The sequence below is a fragment of the Schistocerca nitens genome, chromosome 1 (assembly GCF_023898315.1).
Source record: "Schistocerca nitens isolate TAMUIC-IGC-003100 chromosome 1, iqSchNite1.1, whole genome shotgun sequence".
In the NCBI taxonomy this organism is placed as follows: domain Eukaryota; kingdom Metazoa; phylum Arthropoda; class Insecta; order Orthoptera; family Acrididae; genus Schistocerca; species Schistocerca nitens.
The window spans coordinates 431466811-431491428 of record NC_064614.1 but is presented as its reverse complement, the minus strand read 5'-3'; the positions used below and the strand labels follow the sequence as shown (position 1 = coordinate 431491428).

Sequence of the window (24618 nt, the reverse complement as noted above, 5' to 3'; positions counted from 1 at the left end):
CTCATCGCTGAAGACGACACGTCTCCATTCGTCCCTCCATTCACGCCTGTCGCGACACCACTGGAGGCGGGCTGCACGATGTTGGGGCGTGAGCGGAAGACGGCCTAACGGTGTGCGGGACCGTAGCCCAGCTTCATGGAGACGGTTGCGAATGGTCCTCGCCGATACCCCAGGAGCAACAGTGTCCCTAATTTGCTGGGAAGTGGCGGTGCGGTCCCCTACGGCACTGCGTAGGATCCTACGGTCTTGGCGTGCATCCGTGCGTCGCTGCGGTCCGGTCCCAGGTCGACGGGCACGTGCACCTTCCGCCGACCACTGGCGACAACATCGATGTACTGTGGAGACCTCACGCCCCACGTGTTGAGCAATTCGGCGGTACGTCCACCCGGCCTCCCGCAAGCCCACTATACGCCCTCGCTCAGAGTCCGTCAACTGCACATACGGTTCACGTCCACGCTGTCGCGGCATGCTACCAGTGTTAAAGACTGCGATGGAGCTCCGTATGCCACAGCAAACTGGCTGACACTGACGGCGGCGGTGCACAAATGCTGCGCAGCTAACGCCATTCGACGGCCAACACCGCGGTTCCTGGTGTGTCCGCTGTGCCGTGCGTGTGATCATTGCTTGTACCGCCCTCTCGCAGTGTCCGGAGCAAGTATGGTGGGTCTGACACACCGGTGTCAATGTGTTCTTTTTTCCATTTCCAGGAGTGTATGTGCTGGGAAAGTGCACAAACCAAATTTCTGTCTACTTTAAGGGGGTAGGACGTCAAATGGGCCGACTTGGAGCAGGAGAGGCACCACAGGACATTTTATTTTCTATTGTCTATACTTTTAGAAATAAATTCATAAAACTTTGTCAGCATGACCAGGAGGGATTCAGGATTCACACTCATACCAGTGCGCAGTGGTTAGCACACTGGACTCGCATTCGGGAGGACGACGGTTCAATCCCGTCTCCAGCCATCCTGATTTAGGTTTTGCGTGATTTCCCTAAATCGTTTCAGGCAAATGCCGGGATGGTTCCTTTGAAAGGGCACGGCCGATTTCCTTCCCAATCCTTCCCTACCCCGAGCTTGCGCTCCGTCTCTAATGATCTCGTTGTCGACGGGACGTTAAACACTAACCACCAGTGGAAGTGTAAAAAAATAACACAATAAAATTTTTTTAGGTATGAAATTTCATCATTTTTTCACTGTTGGCTGCATTTGTTGCTATAGGTACATTTTTCTTCACAAGTAAGAGAGATCCTTTGATGAATTTTGAACACCATACAGACCATACTTACAGGTATATGAAACTCTAGAATTTTCCAAATCTAACTACAAAATTTGATTTTTTTCGAAACATTGTTTAAAACGTAACGGCTAATTCATTTTTTCATAAATTAAATAGATTCTAGAGTTTCAGACACCTGTAAATATGGTTTGTATGCTGCGCAAAATTCATGGAACAGTCTTTCTTACTTATGAAGAAAAGTGTACCTATAGCAACAAATGCAGCCAATAGTAAGTGAAAAAATGATGAAATTTCACATGTAAAAAAATTATTTTGTTATGTTTTTGAACTTCCGCTGCTACGAGTGTGAATGCTGAATCCTTCCTAATCATGCTGACAAAGTTTTACGAATTTACTTGTAAAAGTATAGACAGTGGAAATTAAAATGTCCTCTGGTGCCCCTCCTGCTCCAAGTCAGCCCGTTTGACGTCCTACCCCCCTTAAGAGAAGCAGTGTATATAAGTACGAGTAAAATACTGTATTTCTGCTCTCCAAAGAGATTCGTTATCTCGTGTTATTAGGGGGGAGCGTTACTTCACATTGCTAGTAGTGTGTTATAAAAATATTATTTGATTGATTTATGAATATTTAATGATGCTCATATAGAGAGGCATGCAATTAACGCCCTGTGAAACTGTGAGATGATTTAATATTGTGTATTTAAGTACTGTTCTAGCCTTAAATATATACGAAGGCGTGCTGAAAAGAAATGCGTCCGAATACTTTATATGAAAACTCTTAAAATTTTTTACATGAAACAAACGTTACTAACATTCTACATTTTTATCTTGTCTGCATACATTCTAAGACAAAATAAACGACTCACCACGAAGAAATAATCCGAATGCGCCGAAAATCTGCGGATATAATGTACAGAAAAAAAGATTACAATTTCGACACAGAGGGATTACAGACACTGATTGCTTGGGGGCACTGACTAAAGTCGATGGGGAAAGTTGAATCAATTAATGCCCACTCGTAGCTGGAATTCCTTTGTCTCTCAATTCACAATGGCTGCTTGATCAGAAAACGTTGTCTGTTCTTTCGGACATGTACGCAAGAACAGACACCACATATATTGATTACAGTTTCAGAGAAATTAGATGATTTATTCGAAAGAAAGTGCTTCACAAACTGAACGCGTTGGTCCACTTCTGGCCCTTATGCAAGCAGTTATTCTTCTTGTCACTGATTGATAGGGTTTTCTCTGCTTCTGAGGGATATCGTACCAATTTCTGTCAGATCGTCAGAATCCCGAGTGTGTTGGAGGGCGTCACCCGTAGTGCTTCAAAAGTTCGCAACTGCGGAGAGATAAGAAGACCTTGCTGGTCAAGGAACGGTTTGGAAAGTACGAGACAAACAGTGTAGAAACTCTCACCGTGTGCTGGCGAACTTTATGTTTCTGATATGTAAACCCAGAATGTCATGCCATGTAGGGCAACGAAACGGGGTGTAGAATATTGCCGATGTACCGGTATGACAACCAAACGAGTTCTCCTATGAAATGAAGTGGCACGCCGTACCGTCGCTGGTGGGTCGTACGGTGGGCCACATTCAGATTGGTGTCCCAGTGCTGCCAGGGCGCCTCCAGCCACTGCTGCATTGGTCATAGAGACTCAGTTCGAAGCGAGACGGATCACTGAAGACAATTCTACTCCAGTCAATGAGGTTTCAACCCGAAGTCTGGAAACGCCCAAGACAGCGGTGAGATACCAACATCGCTGTAGCCCCCCTTACGGCCCGAGATCCAGGAAGGATGGTTTGGGGTGCCATTTCATTTCATAGCAGGGCTCCTTTGATTATCATCCGTGGCACCTTACAGCACAGCGGCACGTCGAAAATATTCTACGCACTGTTTTCTTGCCCTTCGTGTCTAACCATCCTGGACTCATATTTCAGCAGGATGTCCGCCCCCGGTAGCTGAGTGGCCAGCGCGACAGACTGTCAATCCTAAGGGCCCGGGTTCGATTCCCGGCTGGGTCGGAGATTTTCTCCGCTCAGGGACTGGGTGTTGTGTTGTCCTAATCATCATCATTTCATCCACATCGACGCGCAAGTCGCCGAAGTGGCGTCAAATCGAAAGACTTGCACCAGGCGAGCGGTCTAACCGACGGGAGGCCCTCGTCATACGACATCATTATCATCATTTCAGCAAGATAATGCCCATCCACAATTGGTGAGACTTTCTACTACTTGTGCTCGTACTTGCAAAACCATACCTTGGGTAGCAAGGTCAATGGATCTCTCTCCAATTGAGAACGTTTGGAACATTATGAGCAAGGCATTTCAACAGGCTCGCGATTTTGACGATCAGTTTGGATTCCGTAGAAATGTTGCAACACGTGAGGCAAAACTGACCTTACGACTTATTTTAGAGGAAAGATTAAGGAAAGGCAAACCTACGTTTCTAGCATTTGTAGATTTAGAGAAAGCTTTTAACAATGCCGACTGGAATACTCTCTTCCAAATTCTAAAGGTGGCAGGGGTAAAACACAGGGAGCGAAAGGCTATTTACAATTTGTACAGAAACTAGATGGCAGTTATAAGAGTCGAGGGGCATGAAAGGGAAGCAGTCGTTGGGAAGGGAGTGAGACAGGGTTGTAGCCTATCCCCAATGTTATTCAATCTGTATATTGAGCAAGCAGTAAAGGAAACAAATGAAAAATTCGGAGTAGGCATGGATATATATATATAAAAAAAAAAAAAACTTTGAGGTTCGCCGATGAGATTGTAATTCTGTCAGAGACAGCAAAGGGCCTGGAAGAGCAGCTGAAGAGAATGGACAGTCTTTTGAAAGGAGGATATAAGATGAACATCAACAAAAGCAAAACGAGGATAATGGGATGTAGTCGAATTACGAGGTGCATTCAAGTTCTAAGGCCTCCGATTTTTTTCTCCGTACTGGAAAGAGATAGAAACATGCACATTGTTTTAAAATGAGGCTGCGTTCATTGTCAATACGTCCCAGAGATGGCAGCACCGTACGGCAGATGAAATTTTACCGCCAGCGCCGAGAATGAGAATGTTTTAAATACTTAAAATGGCGACGTTTTCCTTACTTGAACAGCGTGCAAGCATTCGTTTTCTGAATTTGCGTGGTGTGAAACCAATTGAAATTTATCGACAGTTGAAGGAGACATGTGGTGATGGAGTTATGGATGTGTCGAAAGTGCGTTTGTGGGTGCGACAGTTTAATGAAGGCAGAACATCGTGTGACAACAAACCGAAACAACCTCGGGCTCGCACAAGCCGGTCTGACGACATGATCGAGAAAGTGGAGAGAATTGTTTTGGGGGATCGCCGAATGACTGTTGAACAGATCGCCTCCAGAGTTGGCATTTCTGTGGGTTCTGTGCACACAATCCTGCATGACGACCTGAAAATGCGAAAAGTGTCATCCAGGTGGGTGCCACGAATTCTGACGGACGACCACACGGCTGCCCGTGTGGCATGTTGCCAAGCAATGTTGACGTGCAACGACAGCATGAATGGGACTTTCCTTTCGTCGGTTGTGACAATGGATGAGACGTGGATGCCATTTTTCAATCCAGAAACAAAGCGCCAGTCAGCTCAATGGAAGCACACAGATTCACTGCCACCAAAAAAATTTCGGGTAACCGCCAGTGCTGAAAAAATGATGGTGTCCATGTTCTGGGACAGCGAGGGGGTAATCCTTACCCATTGCGTTCCAAAGGGCACTACGGAAACAGGTGCATCCTACGAAAATGTTTTGAAGAACAAATTCCTTCCTGCGCTGCAACAAAAACGTCCGGGAAAGGCTGCGCGTGTGCTGTTTCACCAAGACAACGCACCCGCATATCGAGCTAACGTTACGCAACAGTTTCTTCGTGATAACAACTTTGAAGTGATTCCTCATGCTCCCTACTCACCTGACCTGGCTCCTAGTGACTTTTGGCTTTTTCCAACAATGAAAGACACTCTCCGTGGCCGCACATTCACCAGCCGTGCTGCTATTGCCTCAGCGATTTTCCAGTGGTCAAAACAGACTCCTAAAGAAGCCCTCGCCGCTGCCATGGAATCATGGCGTCAGCGTTGTGAAAAATGTGTACGTCTGCAGGGCGATTACGTCGAGAAGTAACGCCAGTTTCATCGATTTCGGGTGGGTAGTTAATTGGAAAAAAAATCGGAGGCCTTAGAACTTGAATGCACATCGTAAGTCGGGTGATGCTGAGGGAATTAGATTAGGAAATGAGACACTTAAAGTAGTAAATGAGTTTTGCTATTTGGGGAGCAAAATAACTTATGATGGTCGAAGTAGAGAGGATATAAAATGTAGACTGGCAATGGCAAGGAAAGCGTTTCTGAAGAAGAAAAATTTGTTAACATCGAGTATTGATTTCAGTGTTAGGAAGTAGTTTCTGAAAGTATTTGTATGGAGTCTAGCCATGTATGGAAGTGAAACGTGGACGATAAATAGTGTGGACAAGAAGAGAATGGAAGCTTTCGAAATGTGGTGTTACAAAAGAATGCTGAAGGTTAGATGGGTAGATCACATAACTAATGAGGAGATATTGAATAGAACTGGGGAGAAGAGAAATTTGTGGCACAACTTGACTAGAAGAAGGGATCAGTTGGTAGGACGTGTTCTGAGGCATCAAGGGATCACCAGTTTAGTATTGGATGGCAGCGTGGAGGGTAAAAATCGTAGAGGGAGACCAAGAGATGAATAGGCTAAGCAGATTCAGAAGGATGTAGGTTGCAGTAGGTACTGGGATATGAAGAAGCTTGCACAGGATAGAGTAGCATGTAGAGCTGCATCAAACCAGTCTCAGGACTGAAGACCACAACAACAACAACATCCCTCAGGAGGACAAATAATTCTGTCTGCCATTGCCAAACCGAAAAATTGCTTACGTAAGGGCCAGAGGTGTACCAATGCCTTATTGACTTGCTGATACTGAGAAGCTCTTGCTCTTGAATTTGTCTTAAAGTATATTTGCGGGCATCCTTCCGCTAGAGGGCTCCGAATTATGGAGTGTAGCATTGAGGTGTGTAACGTAACTACGCCGATGCGTCAGAAAGAGCGTCCTATAATCGAGTTTCGAATTCAAAGAGTTTGTTCTCACATGGTGCACCTTCTCCTTCAGCATGAAAATCACATGCCATACACGAGATCTGCAACACCTGGGTTTCAGTGTCATGTATCATCCTCCATACAGTTCATTTGTTTCTAAAACTTGAAGAACACCTTCGAGGACTTCACTTTGATAGTGATGAAGCGGTGCACACAGAGGCAAAGTTGTGGCTCCGTCAATGAAGTGAAACATTCTACAGTGACCGTATCAAGAAACTGGTCTCTCGCTGTGAGAAATGTGCTCGTCGCCATGGTGACTATATTGAGAAATAAATATGTAGGCATGAAGAATAAAGATGTAGAATCTTAAAAAAGTTTTTTTTATTTAAAAAGCTACAGAGTTTTCAAATCAGGAATTCGGAAGCATTAATTTTCAGCACGCCCTCGTAAATGAACACGAAATTTAAATGGTCTGAGCTCATCGGCAGACGTTAGGTCTGTAGACGGCCAAATCTTTCCGCTTATCGTTCCGTTCAGGAATCACAATTTCTACATGAAGAATCTGCAGTAGGTTGACCCGGAGGACAGCATAGAGATAGGATTGTAGGTGTGCATTGTTGTTTTCCGTTTGGGGAACGCCTTTTTCCTAGTATTAGGTACATGGCAGGTAGACTGGAATGTAGAACGTGGTCTTACGCTCTGCAAGACACTGAGTATTTGTGCAAACTTTGGTACAACTGATTGCAACAACCAATAACTAGCGCTACTGCAAATGAAATTATATCGTAGCTCAGAATGCATGATCTTTCCAGGCATTATCAAGTTCGCTGCTCAAGGGTAGTCATTATGGTACTTCGTTCTACGCAGTTTATTAGATATGTGAAGAATATGCAGGAGTATTTTAACAGTACATCCTCAAGGCTAACTACGGGCACTTTATTCTCTAGTACTGCGTAAGAGAGCTAGACTCATGCTAGTTGAAACTGCGTGGAAAGTGGTTTTGGGGTTGGGTTGTTGTGGAGGAGGAGACCAGACAGCGAGGTCATCGGTCTTATCGGATTAGAGAAGGACGGGGATGGAAGTCGGCCGTGCCTTTTCAAAGGAACCATTCCGGCATTTGAGTGGAGCGATTTAGGTGCTTTGCAGACGCGATCAAAAACTCGTAACATACGACGATCGTAGAAGGCCGTATTTTACGAATAGGAAAGAGGATGATAGGGCCGTTACAGTGTCTATTACAGGACACCTTCATCAGTAAATTCCTGGGTAATAGGTTATAAACTGAGTGGTAAAATGTGACGGAAAGGCAGTGGGCGTGATGGATAAGGGGTAGTCATATGTAAACAGTACATATCGAAAAAAAGTAAGTAAACTGTTTACTACTTGAAAAGTAATTGCCTTGACTGTTAATACATTTTCTCCACTGTGAGACAAGATGGTCAGCGCCTTCATGGCAAAATGTATGCAGTTACTTTTGAAATACACTGGTGTCCAAATCTAAGCAACAAACGGAAATTTTGCAATGTTGCTCTTATTTTGCATCAAAACAGAGGTGATAGCAAAATAGAAGCAATGTAAAGAATAGAGAAATGTAAACAACTGCAACGTGCATAACGATAGACAAAAATTTTCTTCGTGTTTTTAACTTAACGGACTTGCACATACATTCTGACAACTGGTTAACGTGCTCAATATGGGCTGTGACAACCTCTGGCAGCAATACAGGCGTGGCAACGACGGGACATGCTGTGAATGATGTCATCAGTCTCATGTTGACGCAATAACGCCCGTTACTCCTGCATTATCGTCCATCAATACGGAGTCTGGGTCCACAACACCTCACAACAACCGCACATGAGGTCCCAAGATCTCTTCACGATACCTGACAACGGTTAAACATTGCCGACCACCCGTGCAATTTCGTGAAGAGGTGTTCGTGTGGTTAACATAATGCCTGCCCACACCATTAGGAATACTCCTCGATATCGGTCTCTTTCCACAGTGTTTAGGTCCTGAAATCGAGTTCTACGTTCCCTCCAGATGCGAATCCATCGAGAATCACTCTCCAGATCAAATCGAGACTCATCTGTGAAAAGAAGATTGGCTCATTGTTCGAGTGTCCAGGAGACATGTTGACGACTCCACTCTAGACGTTCCCTTCTGTGAGGACTCGTGAGAGGTACACATACGTCTGGTCTCCAATAATAAAAGCCACTCTGCCGAAGCCTTCTGTCCACTGTGTGCCACGATACAACACGTCCAGTGGATTCCGTGGGGTCATATACCAGTCACCGTGCAGTACTAAGGCGATACCGTCGTGTCTTTACAGCCAAATAACGGTCCTCTCTTTCTGATGTCTCAAAGGGTCAGCCCTGGCGTGGTCTTCGGGATACAGTTTCGGTCTCTATAAATTGTCGCCATATTCGAGAAACAACAGAACGATTCACATTAAGCCATCAGGCCACATCAGTTTGCGACTGTCCAGCTTCCATTCTTTCTATGGCCCTCCACCGCAGATAATCTGGTAGGCGTCTTCTCTGTGTCATACTGCACCGTCTGCTGATGTGTACACAGCAGTTGTGAATAAGGGACTACCTGGCATCCACTACCTCGTTTGGTAGGTGCCTTACTTCGCCATTGGCGTGGTTGTCCATTGACCGGAATGCCACTTTCCATCCCGAACACGATCGTACGGACATCTATTGCATCTAAGAAGTCACGCTTATTCTGCCAACGGCCTTGCCAAAGAGAACGGAGGAGCGGACGGAGGTTCAGGGCACTCTCCTGTCCTTCCCCCGAAGGCGGAAGAATCAACAAAAATCAACGGCATGAGGATGGAGAAGGCAATGGAAACCACTCCATTAAAGACATGTAACGTGTATCCACAGGACATGTGGCTTGTAATTGAAGAAGTATCATGATAATCTCTCCTTTAGCAAAAGATTCCGGAATAGTCCCCCATTCGGATGTCCGGGAGGGGACTGCCAAGGGGGAGGTTACCATGGGAAAAAGATTGAATAATCAACGAAGTAATCACATTCTACGAGTCCGGGTGTGGAATGTCAGAAGCCTGAATGTGATAGGGAAACTAGAAAATCTGAAACGGGAAATACAAAGGCTCAATCTATATATAGTAGAGGTCAGTGAAGTGAAGTGGAAAGAAGACAAGAATTTCTGGTCAGATGAGTATAGGGAATATCAACAGCAGCAAAAAATGGCATAATGGGAGTAGGATTCGTTATGAATAGGAAGGTAGGGCAGAGAGTGTGTTACTGTGAACAGTTCAATGATAGAGTTATTCTTATCAGAATCGACAGCAAACCAACACCGACAACGATAATTCAGGTATAAATGCCACCGTCGCAAGTTGAAGATGAACAGATAGAGAAAGTGTATGAGGATATTGAAAGGGTAATACAGTATGTAAAGGCAGATGAAAATCTATTAGATGGGGGACTGGAATGCAGTTGTAGGGGAAGGAGTAGAAGAAAAAGTTAGAGGAGAATATGGGCTTGGGACAAGGAATGGGAGAGGAGAAAGATTAATTGAGTTCTGTAATAAACTTCAGCTAGTAATAGCGAATACTCTGTTCAGGAAACACAAGGGGAGGACGTATACTTGGAAAAGGCCGGTTGATACGGGTAGATTTCAGTTAGATTACATCACGGTCAGACAGAGATTCCGAAATTAGATACTGGATTGTAAGGCGTACCCAGGAGCTGATATAGACTCAGATCACAACATATCAGTGATGAAGAGTAGCCCAAAGTTTAAGACATTAGTCAGGAAGAATCAATGTGCAAAGAAGTGTGCAGACGAGAGAGCGGATAGGTTGAAAGAATACACTGAAAGCCTCTTGATGGGGAAGATTTGCCTGATGTGGTAGAAGAATAAACAGGAGCCGATGTAGAAGAGATAGGGGACGCGGTATTATAATAGAACTGAAAAGAGCTTTAGTGGACTTAAGATCAAATAAGGCAGAAGTGATAGATAACTTTCCATCAGAATTTCTAAAATCGTTGGGGGAAGTGGCAACAAAACGACTATCCACGTTGGTGTGTAGGATGTATGAGTCTGGCGACATACCATCTGACTTTCGCAAAAACATCATCCACACAATTCCGAAGACGTCAAGAGCTGATAAGTACGAGAATTATCGCACAATCAGCTTAATAGCTCATGCATCCAAGTTGCTGACAAAAATAATATTGTCGCAGAAGGAACTGAGTACCGCAGTCACCGTGCTTTGTGGCTATGATACTAAGTTGTTGCATGCAGGGTCGTGAGTTCAAAACACACATGACCTGTAATATTTTAATTTCTATATGCGGTTCGAGTACATTCTAGAAGTATCCAAAAATGTCAATAATCATTGTACTGGAATGTTATGTAACTGTATACATACCATATGTGTTCTGACCGGAAGCAGTTCGCTCCATGCTCTTGTATGTGCAAGTGCTGAATAAACCTTCGTTTAGTGAAATCATGAGTCACCATTTATTTTGCAGTCGGGTATTAATGAGCTGTTTGCCTTTATTTTGAGTATTATTTCGGCATTTTTCCACATTTAAAGATAGCTACCTTTCACTACACAAAGTGTAATTCCTGACATCACTCGGCAAGATATTCTCCCGTAGACGGCAGCACCTTAAGTCAACAATCTCAAAGTTGGCGGAGGCGATTAGGAATGCTCCGCACTACGGAAGCGGCCACACAGTATATGCCCAGTTTGTGAGTTTTAATTTTTAGGTTAGGTGAAATTCAGAGGCTCCCAGGTGAAAACCGACTGTCTCATAAAGCAAATATCGGATGTCACATACGGAAATTTGTAATTTTCTTTACTTACTAAAAAATCCTGCTAGATAGTATCTAAAAGAAGGCCACGGTACTGAGTTACACAAGTCTTCCTTGATTAAGGTATTAGACAATGTCAGTTAAAATAATATTACATTTTGCATTGTCGGATCACAATTTTTATTGCCTACGAGGCCACGTTGTGCTAGGTATTCTGCCGGGTTGCAACAGCTGTTGCGTGCGAACGACATAAATGCTGAATAAGAAGCAATGCCAGTGCTTTGGGCTATTTAAGATGGTGGCAGGCCCTGTCCACTCTGGCTTCAAAACAATGTACAGCACTAGTCTATAGTGCCATCCCCCTTCTTTTTTTACTTCCATGCCATACACATTAAAATGTAGAAGTATCACAGATACAAGATCATCAACGTTAGGCGTCATCGGACCGCATTCCGCCTCCTTACTGTAACTTGTTTTTCCTTACATGTTTCGAATAGCCAAGAGGAGAAGGTTATGACGTGAAAAGACGCTTTCGTAATCCATGAAATTCCACTTTTACTGTATTTGTATCTATAGCAAGTGACGCTGGAACTCCGAAACCAATTCTTGCTTGTTTATTGGTACTGCTTCTTGTTCGTCGCATTTTCAGCTTTCAGCTCGTACGCACATTTTTAATGCTCACGTTTGGAAAAAAATCTTACCTAAGTTTTCTTTTTTAGCCCATAAACGTGTGAAATGAGGAAAGAAGCAAGGCACGGTGTCTTATCTTCTGCATACCAGTGAAACGAACGGTTATTGAAATGTCAAAGAAACAGAACTACGTAGAGGTATATTTCGATGCCGAATAGAGTTGTTCTTTTATTAGACTGTCAGTGCATTAGTCTTAATGTAGTTTACACATCTTCTCACTTTAAAATCTTACCTATGATGCATTATTCAGTGTGTCGCCAATAATAGCAATTTACAGGGTAAAGGAAAGCGATATAATTTTTAAACATCTTCCAGCATTGTGGAATGCTATAAATGTGACTAAGGGAATGGTCTCAAACGCTTAAGACCGTGAAAACGGATATTTTGTTTTAACATGTATGTAAGTAACTTTTTTTAGAAATGAAAGCATGACCCGTAGTCCCACCTTTCCAACGCTAGCCTATTTGTTTCTTTTCCCGGAATATTTCTCGCCAAGAACTCCGTCAGTTTTTTACTGTCCAAACACAGCACAACTGGAATATTCGTCTACTTCGTTCATCTGCTTGGTTTTACTTTTAAATTACGTTTTGAGGTTTTGAAAGTGTATGGAATGGAAATGAGCGTTTGGCGTCATTGGCCGGGAGGCCCCTTACGGGGCAGGCCCGGCCGCCTTGGTGCAGGTCTTATTACAGTCGACGCCACATTGGGAGACCTGCGCTCCGGATGGGGATGAAATGATGAGGAAGACAACATCCAGTCCCTGAGCGGAGAAAATCCCAGACCCAGCCGGGAATCGAACCCGGGCCTCTTAGGACAGCAGTCCGTTACGCTGACCATTCAGCTAGAGGGGCAGACTAAAAGTATACAAGTCTATACCATGCTTCGTGATATACCAATAATTAGTTACTTACTTAATTACTTAGTTTCATGTTTCATGTATCCTTTTCCCCATAACTCCTAATAACGTGGAACGACTCATTATATATTGACATAATTTTTTTATAGCTATGCCTTCATGCTGATCATTTATTAATTTTTTGTTTTTTAATTAAATACAGATGCTAGTCAGTAATACCTACCCATCACGATTCACACGTTACAGTAATAGACAGTCTTCTGCGGAATAGGAGGAATTGTCAAAGAGAAACGTTTTCAATTTAGTTTCAGATTTTATTTTGTAATGTGCCAGGAATTTTATCTCAATGGGTAAGTGATCAAAACTTTTGGATGCAAGATTGTCAGCCCCTGTTTGTGCTACAGAAAACCATAATGCGACGTGGTTCTTCTGGTATTGTAATTACGTACATAATTATTCCTTTTGAAGTGCAATGGATTACTTACAAGAAACTTCATGAAGGAATAACTATAGTGTGAAACGGATAGATTGCTACTCACACACCGAACAGCAGGCAGGCACGACGAAAAGAGTGTTCAGATAAGTTTTCAGCCGAAGCCTTCTTCAGAAAGGAAGCGAACCATACATACACATTCAGGCAATCACACACACACACACACACACACACACACACACACATGAGAGCTGTCTCTTGCTGTTCTAGCCAGCATCTTTTTTAAAAGGGCAGTAAATGTAAACAATGAATAGCTATCGGCGGGAGGAATTTAGGGCATGACATGCTGCTCCAGCAATCAGCGCGGTTACGTAGCTGTGTGTTGTGAGGGTAAGAGACCGGTGATAGTGTGGCTCTGATGTAGGAGCGCTTGTGATTTGGAAGGCAATGAAAAACACGGGAAAGAAGAAAAACAACGGACACTGAGTAAAGTGAAGCAAACCCAAAGTCAAATGACAGAAATAGAACCAATACAATAAAAGTAAACAGTCCAAAAATAATTCAGGTATACAAAAGAAAATATCGCTTGAGCGGCTCCACTTACGAATCAAATGTGGTTCCTAAAACTTTTAGATTACCATTGGATCGTTTAGTATACCCATAAAGAACTCAAGCTGGCATTTTTGATGAAACAACTACATCTCCAGAAAATCAAAGCACCCAACACGGTCGAAAATGGGCACAGGCACACCGGAGTGACGTCACAAGTATCTGAGGTGAACCATAGAGGTAGGAATCTACATCTACGTGATTGCTCTGCTATTCACAATAAAGTGCCTGGCAGAGAGTTCAATGAACCACCTTCAAGCTGTCTCTCCACCGTTCCACTCTCGAACGGCACGCGGGAAAAAGGAGCAGTTAATTTTTTCTGAGCGAGCCCTGATTCCTCTTATTTTAACGTGATAATCATTTCTCCCTATGTAGATGGGTGCCAACAGAATATTTTCGCGATCGGATGAAAAAAATGGTGATTGAAATTTCATGAGAAGATACCTCCGCAAGGAAAAACGTCTTTGTTTTAATGATTGCCACTCCACGTATCATGGCTGTGGCACTGTCTCCTCTATTTAGCGATAATACAAAACGAGCCACCCTTCTTTGTATTTTTTCGGTGTCATCCGTCAGTTCCACCTGATGCGGATCCAACACCGCACATCAATACTCAATGATAGGGCCGACAAGCGTGGTGTAAGCAGTCTCGTTAGTAGACCTGTTGCACCTTCTAAGTGTTCTGCCATGAATCACAGTCTTTGGTTTGCTCTACCCACAATATTAACTATGTCATCGTTCCAATTTAAGTTATTTGTAAATTTAATCCCTAAGTATTTGGTTGAATTTACAGCCTTCAGATTTGTGTAACAAATTTAGCGGATTTCACGTAGTACTCATACTTTTCTTTATTCAGGATCAATTGACACTTTTCGCACCATACAGATATCTCATCTAAATCATTTTGCAATTCGTTTCGGTCATCTGATGACTTTAAAATACGGCGAATGACAGCATCATCTGCAAACAATCTAAGAGGGCTACTCAGATTGTCTCCTATGTCGTTAATATAGATCAAGAACAATGAAAGTAATGTTTTGGCCCACTTAAGATGTTGGACGACGGCTTCACGATTGCTACGTTATGACAACTTTCTTTTCTTTTCGTGCATGGTATCTGATTATCTTTGGAGGCGATATTATGAAACACCATCTTTGCATTTACATGTAAACATCAGGTAGTTAATAATATCGTTAATAATACGAAGCGAACATGCGTTATGCAGAATGAAGATACCAAAGTCTGTAAGAAACAGACAAAACAAAATACAAAAACCAATGAATCACACAAAACGATATAGTAAGCGCCGCTTATAATATAAAAATACTAAATATAACAATAAGAGAGAAAAAACAGGAGGGGGGGGAGAAAAATGGGAGAAGACATTATTATGCAAAGGTCGTACAAGATTAAGAAAAAAAAGAAGGTGAAAAGTGTGACTGGAAACGTGAGAGGAGAGAAGGAGGTTGGAAAGAGAGGGGGCTCCAACTGTAGATGACAGATAGTTAAATGGAAAAGAAGGAATTGTAGTGTTGGAAGCAGGTATACACGAGGTGGGGTTTGAGGTAGCAGGGGCGTTAGGTGGACAAGAAGCAGCAAAACAAACATGGGTGGATATTGGATTGAGTGTTGAAATTGGGCAGATTAGAAGGGGTTGAGGAGGTGGGAGAAGGCTTGGGGATGCAGGCAAGAAACTACGGCAGACAGAGCGTAAACAATGAAAAGACTTGTGAGTGAGGAGACAAGAAACTACAACAGGCACAATGATAAACAAGGAGACGAAGAAAGGGAGGAAGGAGAGTAATCTATTGGATTTCATTAGTATAGCAATGATGGCAGGGGGAGGGAGATATGAAGGCAAATTGGCAGGCATGTATGATGAAGTATAAAGAGACATGGTAGACATGTTTAGTAACGTTTCAGGAGGGGAAGGAAAAAACGGAAAGAGATATGGAGTGGGTAAAGAAAAATGGGAATGGGACAGGGGGTGGGATGGAGGGGGGGATAAGAAAGGGGAGGGGAAGAACATGGGAGTGGAGCCACAATTTAGTGTTCAAGTGTGCATATGAAATATGATACAAGAATAGGAAAATATGTAGTAACCATCATATACTTATTGAAATGTTATAATGTGATGATTGCTCCTTAGTTGGTAAAACACCTAAAGAAAATAACTTTATTTCAACAAAGCATGATTTCATCAGTGTACACGTACACCATATTATTAACAATAGATGTACACTGAAGAGTCAAAGAAACTGGTACACCTGCCTATTACCGTATAGTGCCCCCGCGAGTACGCAGAAGTGCTGCAACACGACGTGGCATGGACTCGCCTAATGTAGTGCTGGAGAGAATTGACCCTGCAGGGTGTCGAGGGGGTGGAGATGTCTTCAACAGCACGTTGCAAGGCATCCCAGATATCTTTAGTAATGTTCAATTCTTGGGAGTTTGGTGGCCAGTGGAAGTGTTTAAACTCAGAAGACTGTTCCTGGAGACACTCTGTAGCATTTATAGACATGTGGTGTATCTCACTGTCCAGCTGGAATTGCCCAAGTCAGCCGGAATGCACAATGGACATGAATCGATGCACGTTGATCAGACAGGATGCTTACGTACCTGTCACCTGTCAGAGCCGTTATCTACACGTATCAGGAGTCCTACATCACTCCATTTGCACATGTACGACGCCATTACAAATCCTCCACCAGCTTTAACAGTTCGCTGCTGACATGCAGGGTGCATGGATTCATGAGGTTTCCTCCATACCCGTACACGTCCATCCGCTCGATACAATTTCAAACCAGACTCGTCCCGACCAGGCAACATGTCTCCAGTCATCAACAATGCAGTGTCGGTGTTGACGGGCCCAGGCAAGGAATAAAGCTTTGTGTCATGCAATCATCAAGAGACACGAGTGGGCCTTCACCTCCGAAAGCCCATATCGATGACGTCTCGTTCGCCCGCTGACACTTTTGATGGCCCAGCACAGAAATCTGCAACAGTTTGCAGAAGGGTTGCACTTCTGTCACGTTGAACGATTCTCTTAGTCGTCGTTGGTTCCGTTCTTGCAGAATCTTTTTCCGGCCGCAGCGATGTCGGAGATTAGATGTTTTACCGGATTCCTGATTTTCACGGTACAGTCGTGAAATGGTGGTAGGGGAAAATCCCCACTTCATCGCTACCTCGGAGATGCTGTGTCCCATCGCTCGAGCGCCGACTATAGCACCACGTTCAAGCTGACTTAAATCTTGATAATCTGCCTTTATAGCAGCAGTAACCGATCTAACAACTGCGCCAGACGCTTGTCTTATATAGGCGTTGCCGACCGCAACACCGTATCCTGCCTGTTTGCATATCTCTGTATTTGAATATGCATGCCTAAAGCAGTTTCTTTGGCTCTGCAGTGTAGATCCTAAATACTATAAGGAGGTTTACTAGGAGCTAGGAACTAACAAAATCTAAACAAGTACAATGAACCTTAACATAGAAGATACTTGTGGAAAAATGTTTACATGCTTCAGTTGTGAACATTTGTAAAGTGCATTTTACATGTCTTTAAGTTCTCCCTCTCATAGACACAATGTACAATATGTTTTCTTCAACTCACACCAAATGTATAATATTCTGTGCTTTTAATGTTGCATACCTATTGACCTATTTACTACTGTAATATCTAAACTCGTATGTTGTCATGCCACAGCAACAAACATCTTGAGGTATTGCTCACAGGTTTCCTAACTCAATTAGATGTGTTTTCTGAATTAACGTACTTCGTTAAAAGTTTCTGTAAATGAGTCTGTTTGAGCAATGTATTTTGGTTACCAGCTGACAATCCAAAGTGGGCTGTTACTGCCTCTATATTAAATTATTGATGACTTTATTTTGGCACTACTTTTACATTTAATTTACTATCTTCTTGGATATGAATAATTCTGACACTAGTCACAACTGAAGCATGTAGCAATTTTTACACAAGTAGCCTCCATGATAATTTACGGTTCATTGTACTTGATGGAGATTTTTTAAGATTCTCTGCTCCTAGTAAGTTTCCTTGCAGTATCTGTTGTTGATAACATATAGTGCACATGTACATTGATGTATTTAGGCTTTGTTGAAACAAAGTTTTTTCTTTAGGAGCAATTACCCCATGTTACATAATTTGTAATGCATTATTACATTTCTATTAGTGTATTGTGGATAATGCGTATTTTCCTATTCTTGTATCATATTTCATATGGATGCTGCATTATGACTGCTGTCTCATGTTGTTCCTGCACCTCCCCTTTGTTTACCCCTCCTACCAATCCCATATGTAATATATATACGGTACTTTTTGCAGAATGCAAGTAACGTCCGATGCCGACTTTTTCTCGTCAATACATTTTTTTCTTTTCCTCTTACATGATATTGTAATCCTCTTACTCATCCAAGGCTTACAGGTTTAATAATGGCATTTCTGGATAACTTTTTTGGAAATATTTCATCTGCTGACACAAATTCATTTTTTACATCTCTTTCTAAATATATTTCGTTCCATAACATCAAAAGCAAAAGCAAAACGAGAATAATGGAATTTAGTCGAATAAAGTCGGGTGATGGTGAGGGAATTAGATTAGGAAATAAGACACTTAATGTAGTAAGGGAGTTTTGCTATTTGGGGAGCAAAATAACTGATGACGGTCGAAGTAGAGAGGATATAAAATGTAGACTGGCAATGACAAGGAAAGTGTTTCTGAAGAGGAGAAATTTGTTAACATCGAGTATAGATTGAAGAGTCAGGAAGTCGTTTCTGAAAGTATTTGTATGGAGTGTAGCCATGTATGGAAGTGAAACGTGCACGATAACGTGTTTGGACAAGAAGAGACTAGAAGCTTTCGAAATGTGGTGCTACAGAAGAATGCTGAAGATTAGATGGGTAGATCATATAAGTAATGAGAAGGTATTGAGTAGGATTGGGGAGAAGAGAAGTTTGTGGCACAAATTGACTAGAAGAAGGAATCGGTTTGTAGGGCATATTCTGAGGCATCAAGGGATCACCAATTTAGTATTGGAGGGCAGCGTGGAGGGTAAAAATCGTAGAGGGAGACCAAGAGATGAATACACTAAGCAGATTCAGAAGGATGTAGGTTGCAGTAAGTACTCGGAGATGAAGAAGCTTGCACAGGACAGAGTAACATGGAGAGCTGCATCAAACCAGTCTCAGGACTGAAGACCACAACAACAACAACAATTCTTTTAACTTATTCGTAAAGCATTGTATCCTTGTATCATTAATAAGCCACACTACTTTGTATGAACATGCTTCAGATTTGTAAGTTACTACATCCTCTAGTTTCGTCAGTTGTGAACCATGATCTGATAGTCCATTTTTGTCTGGGTACACTATAAATGTTTGAAGCCCTGTCTATAAAGATGTTCTCAGTCACGGTCCTGCTACCTTGCGTGAGAGTGGGACAATCAACTAATGAAATCAAACTACAAAATAATGACTTGTCTCATTTTTCCTATAAAAACCTTTTGAGAAATCTTCATTGAATCTTCTGCAAACTACTGACCGTTTCTTCTTGTCTGACAGGTAGCTCAATAATGAACATAACCTTTCGTCTCCTGTTTACAGTCTGCTGCTTCCAACCAACACGGAGTTTCACAGTTATGGATAGACTAGTGAATCGAGCTTGGAATATAACCTGTGACAATAAATGAACAAATTAAAAGAAAATTCGAATGAAATAGCCGTAAGGTTGGGAGATTTGTCTTGAAAAGCACCCATGAACAGTTCACAGTCAAGAAGCGCATCAAGGGAGTTGCTCTCCATCATTCTGTAGTTCAGTAAGAGAGGTACCCAGCTCCAGAAGAGACGTAGTAGTAAGCTAGTCACCAAATCTCTGTGAAAATCTTCTAACTCTTGCAGTCTCTGAAGGACAACAGGACACAAATCACTTAGCAGATATCGTGCGAATTCGTGTATTATCTTTTTGGTCATTTACGGTTGAGCAATGCCAAGAGATGTCTGCGTCCACTCTTACTCAGGAAAATCAATCATAACAGAATTCGCTGTAGAAAATATACATCAAGATTGCTTTACAACATCTCAGTCCTCAGACGGACTAGCGACTTCTGTTATAACACCACAAAAGAGGGTAAAAGAAGACAGCGGCCAGCAGACGCGTATAGTTTGAAACTCGGTCGCGAGGTTGAAGTGGGTGCGGCGTATCTGTTGCAACTATGAAGACTGGTCTAGGAGCCACCGACATCATGGCTGGCAGCAGCTCGGCTGTGTACAGAAGGCGTTAAACGCAGGCAGGCAGTACCAGCCACATAACAAGAACAGCCCTGCCGAGAGATCTCTCAACTTCTGTAGCTCACTTACAAAGTCGTCTTTAGACTATTTATCTTACGTCTAAGTTAAATTGACCTTTATTGTAGGTTTCAGTTTACAGAAATAAGCACACTGATATATTTATCAGTCAGTAAAAAATTCATACAGGGAGAATTGGAAGAAACGGTTACGAAGATACAATTTGTTTATAAAACAAAAAAACACACACACACACACACACAGCGCGCGCGTGAGAGAGAGTGAGAGCCGTTTGGTTTACACACGTCGGAACGGGGGGGACTAGCTTTGTTTTAGTAAATGATTCTTGCCTGTTGAAACTATGTTCAAAATTGTTTCCTTTAACTGTTTCGTCGAAACTCTGATATTCCCTTAAGTGTGAAAAATCTAGAATACAACTGGAGCTAATCATTCTAGACTTTTCACGCATCGTTATTTTAGCTCAAGTCCTCCGGTCCTTTTTTGCTTCACTGTAAACGTTTGCTTCTATTTCGTAATTGGTGCATATGACATATCGGTGAGTGCAGCACATGTTAAGTTTAATATGAGTAAGAAAAATGGTTCAAATGGCTTTGAGCACTATGCGACTTAACTTCTGAGGTCATCAGTCGCCTAGAACTTAGAACTAATTAAACCTAACTAACCTAAGGACATCACACACATCCATGCCCGAGGCAGGATTCGAACCTGCGACCGTAACGGTCGCTCGGTTCCAGACTGTAGCGCCTAGAACCGCACGGCCAATTTGAGTAAGAGTACCGGCAAAGCTTCAAGACTCAAGTGCACTCTGAGAGAGATTTACGACGGGAAGCCCCTACTATGAAAAAGGTCATACCTGCCAGGCGTAAGCTATGTTAATCCTGTGAGGGCCTGTCAGAACAATGGGAACACTTATTTGTGTTTGAAGTGCTTTAAGCAACACACAAATAGCAAAGCTCACTTGTTTCTTGAGAACTCTCAGTTACGTGATGCTAGGTGTATCACTAAATGAAACAGGTGTAACGCACAGACTAGCTGAAAGTGATTTTCCCGAAATTAAAAGTCTGAACTATCTGTGGCGTGGCTGGTGTATAGTAGTTGAAACATCGGTGAAAGAACACTAACACAGAGACAGAATAAAATGAAAGTACTTTTCTCACTTGCTTTATTCCCGACTGAAAAAAAATTGAAATACTGTACAACGATTCAGAGATTTCAATTTCAGGAGACGTTACTGAATTAAAACTACATTTTCTCTCATTTACGATTGTCGTGAAAGTTCTGAAAACCAAATTCCGCGTATGTATCCTACTCTGGCCAATACGCCAGTCATTGTTTGCTTTCTCTGTAGCGCGACAACTCTTGAGTATTTGCCTCTCAGTTACCAGCAGCTCGTCCGGCCCCGGTAGCTGAGTGGTCGGCGTGACGGAACGTCAATCCTAAGGTCACGGGTTCGATTCCCGGCTGGGTCAGAGATTTTCTCCGCTCAGGGACTGGGTGTTGTGTTGTCCTAATCATCATCATTTCATCCCCATCGACGCGCAGGTCGCCGAAGTGGCGTCACATCGAAAGACCTGCACCAGGCGAACGGTCTACCCAACGGGAGGCCCTAGCCACACGACATTTCATTTCATACCAGCAGCTCCACTACCACTAAGTTGCAGCGCGTAGTTTGCGCAGAACTTTTGGTTTGGCTACTTCATAACATGTTCCTGTGCGAAACGGAAGAGTAACTGGATTTTGGCTATGTTCAATGTTGCGTTTTTAGTACTGCACTTGTTCTTGTAATCATAAGAACTAGGCCCTTACGTACAGAAACGATCGAAAGTAGCTTTCGGCTGGAACCGCAGTTGTGGACAGTCGTTCCTGCTCAGGTTTGTCAATAAACAAGAACTCTGGGTGCTATTTCCGGCTCTGCTGCGAAAAGCAATAAGGAGTTCCTTTCGAAGATGCTTTATTTTGCCTAAGGTAAATAGGGGCCACATTACCGGTATTCAGAAATGAGGTCGCCTGTTTGTCCACAATGCAAAAGCCACTGGCATCTCGTAAGTAACTGCGAAAATGCTCATAACAGAATTTTAGGAGGAGGGCAAACAATATCTTTGATCAATTGATTCTGCAGAAAAGATGCCTATCATCCACTTCGTACATGACAACAGTTGCCTACACACACCAAAACAACTGTTCAGAAACTCGGAAGTATCGGCGTAGGAACAGGCAGTGAAGTCCTCAGAGACAATCAGTCACGTTAGGGTGTCGACGGTTCGAGGCTGCTAGCTGTGTTGGGAATGTACTTGAGAGACTTTTCGGAAATGTGATTTAGCGACATGAGGGAGAGTTAGAACCATATTTACGGCTCCCTCGTTTCCTCCATCCCTGGGAAACTCTACGAAACATTGCATAATAAAGGATGGTGAATTTCGTGTTAAAAATAAAAGGGGAACCTTTTATTTTAAATTTCATCATTTATATAGTTAATTTCCCTTTTCGGAGTATTAAATGATTCCCACGTCTCTCAAACTACATTCTGTGCATTGAGGATTGGTGATCCTGATGTTAAGAGGAAAAAAGATCTAATTTATTCGGTTTCTCATTTTTAATTTTTTTATTTTTATAGTTGTTTAGTAATGATGGGTCAGTTAATACCATAGAAAAGGACATTTTTTCCTGCAGTTTCTTTTACGTTAACATTTCTTTATATCTTTCAAAAACAAGGAGACATTATCGATTAGTCGCTCATTTTTGTTTTATAATTACATATTTCGTCTGAATATGTACAAGCTACTAATTGGAAAGTTCTTGATCCAACCCTGATAGTGCAAGTTCATCAAATATCTGAAACAAGAATTTTATTTCTGGGGCAAAATCCAACAGCCATTCACCTTTAAGAAGTACTAGTGTAAAAGCGTTATAATAATTGAGGGCTTTTAAGTGTAATGCCCCCCAATTCAAACAGCATTAAAATCTTTAAAGTAATGTTTACATATTACAAAGAGGAGTCTTGGTGGTGGTAAGTTCCTATGGGACCAAACTGCTGATGTCATCGGTAAGTAATGTTTACATATTGCAAAGAGGAGTCTTGGTGGTGGTAAGTTCCTCTGGGACCAAACTGCTGAGGTCATCGGGCCCTAGCCTTACACACTACTTAATCTTACTTAAGCTAAGAACAAAACACACAGACACACACACACACACACACACACACACACACACACACACACACACACACCTATGTCCGAGGGAGTACTCAAATCTCCGACGCGCAGAGCCGCGCGAACCATAGCAAGGCGCCTAAGACCACGCGGCTACCCCGCGCGAGAGGAGGAGTCTTGACGTTACAATTATATGTTATGTGTAATTTTCAGCTATGAGATGAATTTTCCTACATTTTAGCGGAAAAAAATTGGAAAATGAGAACTTCTGATTAATAATAATTGATTTGCTCCTATCCTGAAATGGAATTGTGTCGGTTATGGAAAATGGTTGCTAAGTGTAAGTATCTATTAATGAAATATCTTTCGCTCTTAGCGACAGACGAACCTGTAAATTTCTTTACATAATTTCTCCCCCCCCCCCCACTCCCCGGATATGTACCGATATGTTCCCTGACCATGTGTCATAAACACAAGAGTTTACTCGTACCAAAATAAGATGGCCTGACAGATTGGAATAGGCGAGGGAACTCCTGGAAAATAAACAAACAATATCACTAACGTAATAAAAGATTATGACGCTTTCGACTTAACCAAAAGTTTCGTTTTAACGTTTTCAAATGGTCGCCGTAATTATTTTTACCACAAAAGAGGAAGATAAAAACTATAATGGTTAAATCGCATCTTTTTCATTTTGGTAAAACGTTATGATAGTGTTCGTGTCTGTAGCTGATTGCCCAGCTTGTCTGACTGCTGTGTGGAGGACCGCGTTCCAGTTCCTGTCTCGGCCTCTAGATGCTAGCTGAGGCGCTACTGAAGCAGTAAGCAGCTGCAAGGGCTGGGAAGATTGGCGGCGGTCTGGAGAGCGGCTTGTTGACCACATCCGAATGACGTCATTAGCAGAGGAGAAGACACGGCGGGCAGTTGGTACTGAATAGTCGGTCAGGGCCAGCACGAAGAGCTGAAGGAGAGGCAACCCTCTTGTACCACATATCCGCTGATATGCCCTGCGGCAGTGCGGGAAGCAGATGGGCACTTTTTGTGTTGTTGACAGCATCGTCAAGACCTAAAAAAGGGCCGCGCTCCAGGTCAACCAGGTCGTAAAGTTTCTTTTGCATGCCAGTGCACCTGTCGTCTTTCGCTTTTGGGTACTTAATCTGTTTAATAGGCTTGCTCTTTCGTATGAGTAACGGGTGACTGTAAATGTTCAGACTGATTAATGGACACACCACACATTAGTCGCGGCGCGTTAATGTAAGGTTACTGCAATGTCAGACGGAAGGACTCAAGGCTACGAGGAATCGATATTTTAACTGCATCGAGAAAAAAATCTGTCAACGTTAAAACTAATTTTTGTGTTTCTCGAGCATACTAAAACACATCAAAAGAAGACCATTAACATTTTCAGTATTTTCTTGGAAGAGAACATCTTAACGCAATTGCACTATCTCGT

General features: G+C 42.6%; 1 protein-coding gene across 1 annotated transcript in view; it reads right to left on the bottom strand.

Annotated features, from left to right (window-relative positions):
• The window catches only part of LOC126235919 (proton-coupled folate transporter-like), a 178900-nt gene that overhangs the window by 140282 nt on the left and 14000 nt on the right, over nt 1-24618 (bottom strand). The window lies entirely within an intron of this gene.